General features: G+C 36.3%; 1 protein-coding gene across 5 annotated transcripts in view; it reads left to right on the top strand.

The window, feature by feature from the left end:
• EPS8 (EGFR pathway substrate 8, signaling adaptor) overlaps positions 1–12,994 on the top strand; it is a 171,808-nt gene that overhangs the window by 38,061 nt on the left and 120,753 nt on the right. For 4 of the 5 annotated variants that reach the window (XM_079140394.1, XM_079140399.1, XM_079140393.1 and 1 more), the window contains one exon: positions 11,530–11,599. The exons of the other annotated variant lie outside the window; for it this stretch is intronic. The gene's annotated coding sequence lies outside the window, so the exon portion shown is untranslated. The remainder of the gene's footprint in view (positions 1–11,529; positions 11,600–12,994) is intronic. 5 annotated transcript variants of the gene reach the window in all.

The raw sequence follows: 12,994 nt of genomic DNA, 5'->3' as shown, positions 1-12,994 counted from the left end.
GTGGAAGTTATTTGAAGTAGAAAGATTTGATGTACTTATTTTGATAATCCAGGCATGAGGTGACACGGAGTGAGAGATGGAGGTGGCGGCAATGCTAGGGTGACAAGGAGAAAGGAAGTGCAGTTCAAACAGACGAGAAACTTCGAAGAGTAAACTTGTGGGGAAGATCAAGTTCCCTTCTGAATAAATTAGAACATCAAAAAAGAAATGTTTTATTAGGCAGACAGCAGCATGGGGCTGGCATTCTAGCTGTTCAATTATATGTGGTTAGGATAGACTAGAAGGAAAGCAAGCAATAGAGGACCAATCCCTCCACCTCCTACTACTGAGGGCAACTGAACTCCAGAAAGTCTCTGCACAGCTGCTCCTTCGAGAAAGAATTAGTTATCTATTAGGTGTGTCACCAAATGAGACATCTGGTTCAGAAACTGGTGTAGCCAGGTTCACCTCAAAAAGACCTTTACTGACCCTATTGTATAATTGTATGATGCTTCTTTTTCTCCAATAAAAAAATATTAGTTGAAGGTGAAACCTCATGTAAAACCTATATGTTACAATAAATGGTGTCACCCTTCAGTCATTGCCGTAGTGGCTTGCTGAGATTTTATGGCATGACCACATTTATTGCATGATGGAAATTCAACTTAATAATGAAACCAGTTTCATTGGGCAATGTATTTGCTCTGGTCATTCATCATTTGTTGTTTTAAACTTGTGTGTGTGGGGGGACCAAATATAACAGCTGTGGACGTTTCTGTCAGAGGGTGGAGAACCTAAGCTATTTGGTCCATGCCAATTTAAAAAATGTGAACAGTAATGTCACTTACCCTCGCTTTGTATATTTGTAAAAATTTGAAGGAGGATAATGAGAGCTTTGTATTTTGCTAGCTCACCTTATGGAAGTGATTTCTTTTTCTATGGGTTATAGGATCTTTTTTGGGGGGGATTAGAGCTTTTCTAATGCAGAGGTAATACATAGTTTCTGAAACAAAGCCTACTTTATAAATTAGTAGTGACTGGAGCACTGTGGAGGATTTCCACACTCAAAGTTCAGCATTAAAGAGTGTAACAATCAGTATCTGATGTCCTTTATGGTTCTGGGAATGGGGTGTGCCTGCGCAGATGCCAGGTATTTGATGACCTGATCTAGTCTGTTCTTTTGTTTCTCAGATGAGGAAACTGAAGTCTGTTGAATGATTAACTTCACTTGTCATGAGCAGTTAGGTAGGTTTAAAGCTGTTCACTTAAAATCAATTCTTTAAAGCAGGTAGAGATTTCCTCTATAAATAATGTTTAAAAGAGTGGATAGCTGAATGTTCAGTTTAGTTCACAAAAGACTTTTAAAAATATTTATTAACACTCTCCATTACTGCCCAGTTTACTTAGATATGTGGTTGTTGATCTTCCCCTATCCTGTGTTCCAGCATTTGTCATACTGTTTCAATTATCTGCCCAAATTTGAAACTAGCCTTCATCACTGAGTAGCCATATATGAATTAGCAAGTTGTTCAAATCTCTATCTTTTCATTTTCTCATTTCTAAAATGAGACAGTATTACCATTAACCTCCAATAATTTGTTGTAAGAACTAAATTTTTAAGCATGTAAAACACTTTAAGAAAAGCCTGGCATCTAAGAGGACACCACTTAAAAAGAGACATGCGAACTCTTTTGAACCAGTGTTCTAAGCAGCAAATATTAGCTACCAGCTTCTCAAATATTAGCTATTATTGTTCTGGTAAGTTTCACTCACTATTCTGTTTCTGGTTTGTCATAATGTGCCTGGACCTAGAAGAGTGTCTGCACTTAGTTGATCACTTTCAGGACTGGTTAAATGAGGAGGGAGCAGAAAGTGTCACAGGTATCCATGGGTGAAACAGAACAGCTGTTTTATTTATTTATTTATTTTTCTTCAGATGATACTTTCATACTTGCTCAGTTTCTCTCTTCTTTAAAACTTTTTTCTTTAGTCACCAATTATTAATGTTATTGATCTCAATGTCATTTTATAAAGGAAATTGTTTAATTGATCTAGGGTAGGAATAGCTCATAGTTTCCCAGTGGCTTTTACACTTTGAAAGATGGTAAGTGCTAGCCAAACTCCTCTCTTCTGCTGGTAATCTCTTTCTTGCCAACACAGTGTGAAGGACAGAGCAAGGCTGCACAATTTGTAGAACTGAAGAAAAAGGAAAATGTCGGGGATCTAGCTAGGGTGAGAAAGTCAATCTCCCCTTCCTATAGGCTGCTTACCCCAAACTGCAAGTGGTAAACCTCAAAATTTAGAACAGAATTCACTCAGTACAAGAATTGAGATGGGCAAGAGGACCCCACTGAGTTATTTACCTAAAGGGCTGTGGAACCACAGTCACAGGATGGGGATGGCCAGTCCTTCTCCTGGCCACTTAGTCACTTCAACCCAGTTGCTGGCCTTGGTGGGGAGGTGACTGGAGATAGGACTCCACATGAGTCAAGGCTCTAGGCCCAGCTGTGCTCTCCCACTGGACTTCATGTACAAAACCCAAATACAAGGATATCATTATTAAGGATTTCAAGATAAATTATAGGACAAGATCTGGGCTCTTTCTAAGCTTGGGACCATGTGCAGCTGTCCTGGTGCATACCTGTAAAGTTCTCCCTGATGCAGAACAATGTTTTTAGATATTCCTTTCTGGGTGAGATCACTTACGTAGGCAATCCAGTTCTATCTGGAAATGTATCAGGAGGACAGCTCTCCACTGCCATTTGCATTCTTGCTGCTACTTTTTATTTTTATTTTTTGGTGTTACTTTTGAGCATACAGATTGCTTTTTTTTTTAAATTTTTTGCGGTGCTGGGGATTGAACCTAGGCACTTGTGCTTGAGAGTCAGATTTTTCTTTCTTTTTTTTTGTTGTTTTTATTTGTTGTAATTAGTTATACATGCCAGTAGAATGCATTTTGATACATAAAATGAAGTATAACTTGTCATTCTTCTGGTTGTACATTCTTCTGGTGGTGTAGAGGTACACAAGTTGTGTAATCATATATGCACATAGGATAATAATGTCCGATTCATTCTACTATCATTCCTACCCTCATACCCCTCCCCTCCCTTCATTCCCCTCTGTCTAATGCAAAGTTCCTCTTTTCCTTCCCAATTCTATCTGTCCCATTGTGAATTAGCATCCACATATCAGAGAAAACATTTGACCTTTGGTTCTTTGGGATTGGCTTATTTGGTATAGCATAATATTCTCCAGTTCCATCCATTTACAGGCAAATACCATAATTTTATTCTTCTTTAAGGCTGCATACAGGTGTCTGAAAGCACCATTTTTTAAAAAGTAATTTTTTAGTTGTAGATGAACACAATACCTTTATTTTATTTACTTATTTATTTTTATGTGGTGCTGAAGATCGGACCCAGAGCCTCACATGCACTAGGCAAGTGCTCTACCACTGAGCTACAACCCAGCTCCACCGTTTTTTTTTTTTAAGTGTTAGCTTTTCCTTTCTTGTTATCAGTCCACACTGATGTGTTTTACCTAATAGTTTGGGACAAAATGGTACATGAACTGTGTATTTTTTAATTTTCTTGCAAGGAAGGCATTACTGTTTTTATTTTACATACATGGAAACTGATGTTCAGAGTAGTTAGTATATACCCTTCTTAAAGTCATAAATGATGTACAGAGTTGAGATTTAATTGGGAAAAGCAGTCTTATTTCTTAGCTTATATTGTTTCCACTAGCATTAGTGAAAATTTCAGTGTCATGATGCCTGCGTTCCGGTAGCAGCTTTGTACTTCAGGAACTTCCCATTTAGTGTATTTAGTGTGTGTACTTCTGTGCATTCAGTAGTTTTTAAGTCTTCTATAAATTTTAGTCATACGTTGTGGTCTTATCCTTTATGCAGTAACATTGTGCATCCACCAGTTTGAATTTCTTCTGAATCTTTGTTCATAAGTTTTTATAGACTGCTCAGGTTTCTTTCTTTGAGCATGATGTCCATCCTCAGTTTGGTCTGCTGCCATGTCAGAGAAACTTCTCTTGATTAGTATTCTCCGTGTGTCAGAGAACAGAAGAGGAAAAACTTATGGACTCCCATATGGATACCAACATTGCTTTTTAAATGCTCATTAAAAACATATAAAGTGACCTCAAGGGACCTTGAAAGCCTTCTTTGAAAAGCTTTGTTTACTAGTAGTCTTTTATATTAGTCATGGAGGGAGGGAGGGAGAGGAGGGGGGAGGGGGAGAGAGAACACCAATAGAACCTACAGAGATAGCAGTAGATGAAAAGGAATTGATATTTGGGATTGGTTCACACGATTATGGAGGTTGACAGGTCCTACAATGGGCTATTTACAAATGGAGAACCAAAGCTCAGTCCAAGTCTAGAAACCTTAGGACCAGTGAAGCCAATGGTCAGTCTAAGGAAAAAAGCCCAAGAGCCCTGAGGGCTGCTGGTGCAAGGCCCACAGGCCAAGAGCTTGAGAACCTGGAGTTCCAACATCCAAGACAGGAGAAAATGGGTGTTTTGGCTCTGTAAGAGACATTAAGAATTTGCCCTTCCTCCATTTTTTGTTCCTTGTGGGTCCCCAGCTGATTGGATGGTGCCCACCCACATTCAGGTTAGGATTTTCCACTCAGTCCACTGACTCACACACCTTTTTTTTCTGGAAATACCCTCACAGACACACACAGAAATAATGCTTTACTAGCTCTCTGGATAGTCCCTAGTACAGTCAGTTTGACACCTAGAATTAATAATAAGACTTTCTGTTCAGGAGTCTTGGTGATGGAGTGGACTCTATAGTCAGACAGACTTGACTCAACTCCTGCTTTTTATCTATGACTTTGAGACTTTGAACATGTTTCATTACCTACTTAAGCCTCAGCATCTTCACCTGTAAAATGGGGCTAATATAGCCTCCCAGGTTATTGTAAGGATCACATGAACTAAAGTATGTAATGTTAGTGTAGTACTTTTCATGTAAAGTGCTGTCTGTAGTATTAGCTATTGTTTTAAGCTTTGAATAGTAATCCAGGGATATAGTCTGTGTTGAATAAGAATGATCTGCAGAAGATGTGTCTTACATGGAGTAAGGGATAATGATAAAACCAAAGTAGAAGTCTATTCAGATTATAGTCCCAGATTTGGTAGAACCAGATTCATCACTGAATGCTTAACTATGGAATACTTAATTTTGTATGACTGTTTTCTAGTACTATAACAAAGAACCTGAGGCTGGATACTTTATAAAGAAAACAGGTTTATTTAGCTCACAGCTTTGGACACTGAAATTCCAATACCAGACAGCACTTAGAGTCAGCCTCTGGGGAGGGCCTCATGGTAGATGACATTACAGTGATGGCAATACCTGCATGAGTGATCACTTGATGAGACAGGAAATCTGAGATTCAGAGGACAGACTTACTCTTTTAGAACAACTCACTTTCTTGAGAACAACCAACTTACTCCATGAACACAGCATTAATTCCTGGAGGTCAGTGCCCCCAGTGACCTAATTAATTTTCACTAAATCCTACCCTTTAAACCCATCACACTGGGGACCAGCTTTTGTGGGACACACTCAAACCATAACCAGACTGTAGCTGATTGGATTCAAAAGTCCTTTTAGTAAAGGTGTATGCTCTACCTGGATTCACAAAGTCCTTGCATCTGCCACTTTGCAGGTGTTGATATTATCAAAAAAATGTCTCTTTTTGGAGTTTATATTCCAACTGTGGGACAAATATGTAAACAAATGACTGATACAAAGTGATAAATGCTTTAAGATACGTACGAAATGCCCTTGGGCACACAGTGAGTTGGAAGGAAGCCATTCTCTGTTGATACTTTATTTTCAAGGAAAAAGTTTTCTCATAGTAGAAGCATTATCAGTAATTACAATGAATTATTCTGATATGTTCTAATGTAGGTTGATGTTTCAAACACCAAGCATATTAAAAATGTAACTTTGGGTAATTTAACTGAAAGAAGCTGATTTTCAAACTTCCCTAATGTCATTTATCTGCAAGTTTTACAACTTAGGTGAATAGAAGTTACAAGAAAAAGCTTTGTTGATTATATAAACACTACTTATCGCTGCAATGCTCAAAAGGCTTTCTTAGCCATCAGAGTGGATGTGTTTCCCAGTGACCATTTACACTCTCAGGAAGTGTTGGCATTTGAGAAGCAAGTCTAATATTGGCAAGCATAAAAACGATGCTAACTACCATAACAATGATTGGATGTTGACAATTAGAACATTTAATATTATGTACTAAACATTACCAGGAGCAATGCCGGGAAATATGTATTTATATATATATATATCAGATATTGTATTATTTATAAACATTTATATATTATGTACTTGTAGTTTATATAAAGGATTAAAACATGAAATTTACTGTGTACATAATAATCCACATTTAAGTATTACAACATTGGATGGAAGCAATTAGTTTCCTTATTTTGCAGGTGAAGGAGAAAGAATTTGAGATAATATGAAACTAATAAATGGTAGAGTCAAAATCGAACTTCAAAACCTTTGTTCTTTTTACCCTTTTATGCTATATTCAATTTTCTCACCTAGCAGTATTCATAATACAATAAACTACAAATGCATTTTCCAAATTTGAGCAATATAGGCTATAATTTACCAGTTAACTCATCATAATGTCTTTCTGATGCTAGTAGAAATGAATAAAATACTTTGTAAGTTAAAAAAAAAAAAACCCTAAAGTCTAGCAATTTGCTAATAGTTTTAAATAGCATTAATTTTCAAACAAACTGCTGTTTTCATTGTACTAGCATTATTTAATAAAGAGATCTGCTATTACTTACAAAATGTAACATTTTAGGTAAGCTACTAAGAATAATCTGATACTTTGGTTAGTATTAGTTAAAACAGTTTTTTCTTTATGGGAACATGCTGTTATATTTTAAATTGTTCTTTAAAAATACTTGTAATATTTGAGGTATCAATTTTTTTTGATGTGCCATATTTCTTAGTTTTTAAAAAATTTATACTATGGGAAAATTTCACATATATTAAGTTAGAGTCAGGTGTGCACTCCTGTAATCCCAGCCGCTCAGGAGACTGAGGCAGAAGGATCACAAGTTCAAAGCCAGCCTCAGCAACTTAGTGAGGCCCTAAGCAACTTAGAGAGACCCTATCTCTAAATAAAAAATAAAAAGGACTGGAGATGTGACCCAGTGTTTGAGCATCTTGGGTTCAAATCCCAGTATAAACAAACAAACAAATAAGAAAGAATAGTAAAACAAGTCCTTATGTAGCCATATCTAACTTCAACAGTTGTTAATCCTTGACTAAATTTTTTTCATCCATATTTCCCCATTTTCTCTCGTCTCGTGATGCCAAGCAAATCTCAGACATACTGTTTCTTTATAATAAGTCTGTGTTATTCTAAAAGATAAAGAACACTTTTCAGGGCTGGGGATACAGCTCAGTTGGTAGAGTGCTTCCCTTGCATGCACAAGGTCCTGGGTTCAATCCCCAGCACCAGAGGAGAGGAAACAAAACAAACAAAACAACAACAACAACAACAACAAACTTTTCAAAGACTTAATTTCAAGTCAGGTGCAGTTGCAGTACGACCGGCCTAGAATCCCAGCAGCTTAGGAGGCCGAGAGAGGAGGATAGTGAATTCAAAGCCAGCTTCAGCAGAAGGGAGGTGCTAAGCAACTTGGTAAGACCCTTTCTCCAAATAAAAAAATACAAAATAGGGCTGGGGATGTATGTGGCTCAGTGGTCAAGTGCCCGAGTTCAATCCCTAGTACCCTCTCCCAAAAAAAAAAAAAGACTTCATTTCATTGTTATACCCCAAACTAAAAGTTAATAACCTTAATCTTATTGAATATTCAGTTAATGTTCAGTTTGCTGGTAGTTTCAAGAAAGTCCTCTTTTCACAATTTTTTTGTATCAAAGTAGAAAATACTCTTTATGATCCACTAATAGGTTTTTTTAATGGCTCTCAACATTCCCTTTTGTGGTAGTCAGCTTTTCATCACTGTGATCAAAGTCCCTTACAAGAACAACTTAGAGAAGGAAACATTCATTTTACCCTGGTTCCAGAGGATTCCATCCTTGGTAGGCTGGGTCCAAGGAAGACCCATCATGGTGGAAGGGTATAGAAAAGGAAAGCTTCTCAGCTTGTGGCAGCTGGACAGATGGAGTCCCCGAGGCCAGTCCCCCAGGAGGCTGATCCTTCAGCCATGCCCTGTAGTGACCACTCAGTAGGCCATTCAAATTATTAATCTGTCAAATTGATTAATTCACTGATAAGACTACAACCCTCAAAATCCAGCGATTTTCTGAAAACCCCATCTCTGAACCTTGTGGCATTAGAGGCTAATGTTTCTGAGCTTTGGGGTCATTCCACATCCAAACCATAATATCTGTATATTCTTGTGGTTTATTTGTTGAAGAAACTGGTTTGGCCTGTGGAATTTCTTATAGTAAGGTCATGCTGATCACCTTTCTAGTAATTTAACATGTTCCTCTGTCCTGTGGGTATTTTTTTTTTTTTTAAATAAAAGTAGACTTAAACAAAAGTAGAAAGAATTAGATTTGTGACCAAATTCAGGTATGTCTTCTTCCTTCCCTCCTGCTTCCCCCTCCCCTTCTTCCTTTTCCTTTCTTTGCTTTATTTTTCCTTTCCCTTCTCCTTACTTCTTGCCACAGGGGTGATATTTCTTCTTCAGAGAGGAGACATAAAATATGTAGTTGCTTTTCTTTGTTTGATGCTAGTTGTTATGCCTAGATACCTTCATTCATCAGGGTTGCAAACTATAATATATTGTCAATTTTATCTCTGTTCATTTTCTGAAATATTTTCATTAAGATCTATTTTCTTTTACTATTTGTGTACAAAATTGTGTGGTTCACAAAAATGAAAATTGGATGTCCTTGATTCTTGTGCAGATTCTGAGTTTTTAATGGCAGGAGTCATTGGGAAATTTTTGATACATTTATAAAAAAAACTTTAGAATATCAAGGAATATTTATGGGGCCAAATCCTAAACGTGTATTGATAAATGACCTAAATTTTAAAATAATTGGTTTTGAAGGAATAAGAAACATAAGCTTAAAAAATAATGTGATGTGATTTGAGAAATACTATAAAGACAATGGTATCATTAGATATTTAGTTGATCCTAAGGAACATTATAGTTAAGAACATGAGCTCTGGAACCAGACTTCCTGTTTTCTTGTTTTGGTTTTTCACTTAACCATTGTCACTTTGGACAAGTTACTTAATGTTTGTGTGCTTTAATTTTCTTATCTGTTACATCAGGGTATTAATGGAGCCTGTCTCTCAGGGTTGTGGGGATGGAATGAGTTCACACATCAGGCACCTGAGCAGAACCCAGCACAGTAAGCTCTCAGTGTTGGTTGAGTGAGAAGGGGGAACTTCTGATGCTTATTTTCATGTTACAGAGCTTTTGCCTCTGTTATACATGTTATCTCCTCTGTTTCATGTGTCCCAGCCTTCTTATTGTCATATTTTGTAATCCCCACTGAATTTAAAGTGCGTAGGCAGAGTGTATCAGTAACTGGTAATGTCATGAGAAGGGGACACAACCAAACATCTAATGTCTTTCACTGATTCCTCTGTTATAGTACAAAATGGCATTCACATTTATTTCTGTATATGGTAGTATTTTCTGTTAAGCTGTGATCTTTTGGAGGGAAGGGACTTACTTTATACTATTATGTTTAATTCTTTTCCCGTTACTAGTTAAGGAACCTAAGCCCTTAATATTTTAGTTCCATTAACTATACTTAATATGTTGTTTTTCAGATTACCTAGTAATATACTTTTCAAATTCACAAGTTAGTGTATTTCCTAGCTCTCTAGCTATTAGTAGAATACATTGTTTTACACATCAGTATTTTATTTAATTTTTAACTATTTAGGGTGATAATTTTTTTTTTTCCCCCTGCGGGGGTAGGGGTTGATGGTGCTGGGGATCAGACTCAGGGCCTCTTGCATGCTAACCAAATACTCTCCACTGAGCTACCACCCCACCCAGGATGGTAATACTTTTTTCCTTACAGGCATGAAATATTTCCCAGCATTTTAAAACAGAATATAGATTCATCATCATGCATACTGTTTGTTTGGGTTGTAGTATAATGTATTCATGGAGATTATTGATGTATGCTTGGTTATGTTTTTATATCATATCGTCTCAGGATGCTTTCTACATTTTTTCTTTGCATCTTAGGTTTTATTTAATTATGTGGTTATGACCTCCCACTTTCTTGTTGCTCTCTGATAACATTAGTTTCTGAACTTCATTTTTTTTTTTTTTTTGTACTGGGGATTGAACCCAGAGGTGCTTAACCATTGAGCCACATCCCTGGCATTTTTTTGTATTATATCTAGAGACAGGGTCTTGCTGGGTTGCTTAGTCTCACAAATTGCTGAGGCTGGCTTTGAACTTGCAATCCTCCTGCCTCAGCCTTCCCAGAGACTGGGATTATAGGTGTGTGCCACCATGCCCAGACTGAAGTTCAAATTTAATGCTTTTAACCTTCTTTGTATTGATTTGATTATTAATACATCAGAACTTTTTATAAATTAAAGAAGATCTAAACTAAGATTGAGGGCATTTTTTATGAGCACAGTGCAGATGTTTAGCACATAGACTATATGACACTTAGCTAGCCATATAACTTTTAAATTTATTTTATGACATTGCTAAAGTTGTTATGTTTGTGTGGCCTTTAGGCAGGTGAGATTTTATTTATTTGCATCTACAGAGGAATGAAATACCCATCCTTATTATTGCTGTATTGTCAGCTATATAGAATTGGTATTCAATTCCAGTTCTCCCCACTCCAAAGTCCATTTTCATTGCTGCTAGACTTATGAAAAAGAAGTTAGAGCTGTTAATTATTACATTTCTTTAAAATGCTCTGGCATCAGTTTTGGTTTAAAACACAAACTCTTTGTTCTATTACTGGCTTTTTCCTCTATCCTAGCTTTTAAAAATTATCCTAATTATGAATTCTTTAAATGTCTGAAGATTAACATGTACCTAATAACATTGTAAATGACATAAATATATGTAGTATATAATAACGTGGACATTTAAAAGGGTGTACAACTTAAATACAACCTGGTTACTATGTTTGTTTGGAGTTGAGAATACTTATCCAGCTATGTATAAGAAATAAATATGTGTTTTGCTTACAGTTGATAAGATGCTAGAGAATATTTACAAAGATGCAAAATAAAGTGCATGGCTTCAAATCCTACATTAACTCTTAGAATCTATTTGTTCAGTACTTCTTAGGGTTACTGCAAGGATTAAATCAGATGCCATTACCATGTTATTATTTCATCTTCATGATTATTTTTTCTTTTTGCCCTTTCCTTCTGTATTATTTTGAACCTAGGAAAAAAAGTGTAAGCAAAGGAAAATGAAATATGTATTATGCAAAAGCAATCATTACTTACATATTTGCCTCAAAATGAATATTTTACCTTTATCGTTTATTTTGACATGCAGGCCACGTAGAATACGTCCCTCATTGGGCTGAAGTAGAAACATAAGAAGAGAAGCTTACTTTTAATTTGAGGTGAGTCCATTTGTAGAAAAATTAGTATACATTTAAAGTAGTCTGTTGTTTCTTGGGAAACTTTGTCATTTGCATGTGCTCAGGGAAATATTACAATCATCCACAAAATACTGTTCATGTGTAGTGCAAGTGAGAGCCTGGACTGAGTTTGGAGCTCCCTTGTCCATACCTGGCCTTACCACAGATGTGCTTTGGCATCTTGGCCCTGTTTTCTTGACATCTTTGTGTTAGTGAGTCTGTTTTTAAAATGAGAATGGTATGGCTGTTTTCTCTGCTTGCCTTCCAGGTTTCATGTTGTGAGAATAAATTGAAATCACCAATATGGAAGTGTTTTATTAAGAAAACATAAGGTAGAGGATACATATTATGAACTGTTGTTGTAAATTAAATGAAAATTAGCAGTTACATGCAAAAAGATATCTTAAGCATGAAAATTTTCTGTTATTGTAGTCTAGTATAGTTGGGACAGTAGTAAGACAGGACTGTCTTATGTGTTGTTTCTTAATAAAGTGGCAAACATAAAGAAGGAGAAGATGAAGAAGTGGAGAGGCAGCAGCAGGGGAAAAAAAAAAAAACAATTGTGTAATTTTGAAAGCATTGGTACTTTTAGAATTACCCATTGCTTACTAGAAAATATTTGAAGAAATTTAAATCTATGATTATTAAAAATGATTGTTAAAAACTTGCTTGTATAATTTTCAGTGCTTTTGCATTCCTTACTGTGGAAAAAAAAAATGTTTCTGATTTTTCCCTTCTCTGGTCTTTGAGCCCTTCATCTGGACACCTTAATTATGTGGCATGATGCTTAGTAAAATGAAATGGGTGCTGGGCATGGTGGTGCATGCCTGTAATCTCAGTGACCTAGAAGGCTGAGTTGGGAGGACTACAGGTCAGAATCTTGGCAACTTAGTAAGACCTTGTCACAAAGTAAAAAATAAAAAGGTCTGGTGATGTAGCTTAGTGGTAGAGCACCCCTGGGTTCAATTCCTAGTACAAAACAAACAAACAAACAAAAAATCCCAAAATAACAAACAAATAAAACAAAAACTCTGAAATGGGTGTTGGGTGTTTCTTCTATCTTCCTCAGTATTTTTGTTTGGTTTTCTTTTGAACTTCCTTTTTTTGTGGTGGTGTTGTATTCTTCTTCCACCCACTAAGCACATTTGTTTAGGCTAAGGTGCCTGGATACTATTGAGTGAATGGGATTCACTCATTATGCCCTATCATCTGATATATAAAAACCATAGGACAGTGGAACATGATGGGTTAGTGTATTTTTCTCCAGTATCTGTGGTTTAGAAGAATAGATACTGCTTAGCTGCTAGTGAAATTATCCTCGTGTACTCTGCTATTTAGGTATCTTCAATTCTAGTGTGGTAGTCATTACTTTGTAGC

Source organism: Sciurus vulgaris (assembly GCF_902686455.1).
Source record: "Sciurus vulgaris genome assembly, chromosome: 5".
NCBI classification, from domain to species: Eukaryota; Metazoa; Chordata; class Mammalia; order Rodentia; family Sciuridae; genus Sciurus; species Sciurus vulgaris.
The sequence above is the reverse complement of the archived record's forward strand: the minus strand, read 5'-3'. Positions and strand labels throughout refer to the sequence as shown.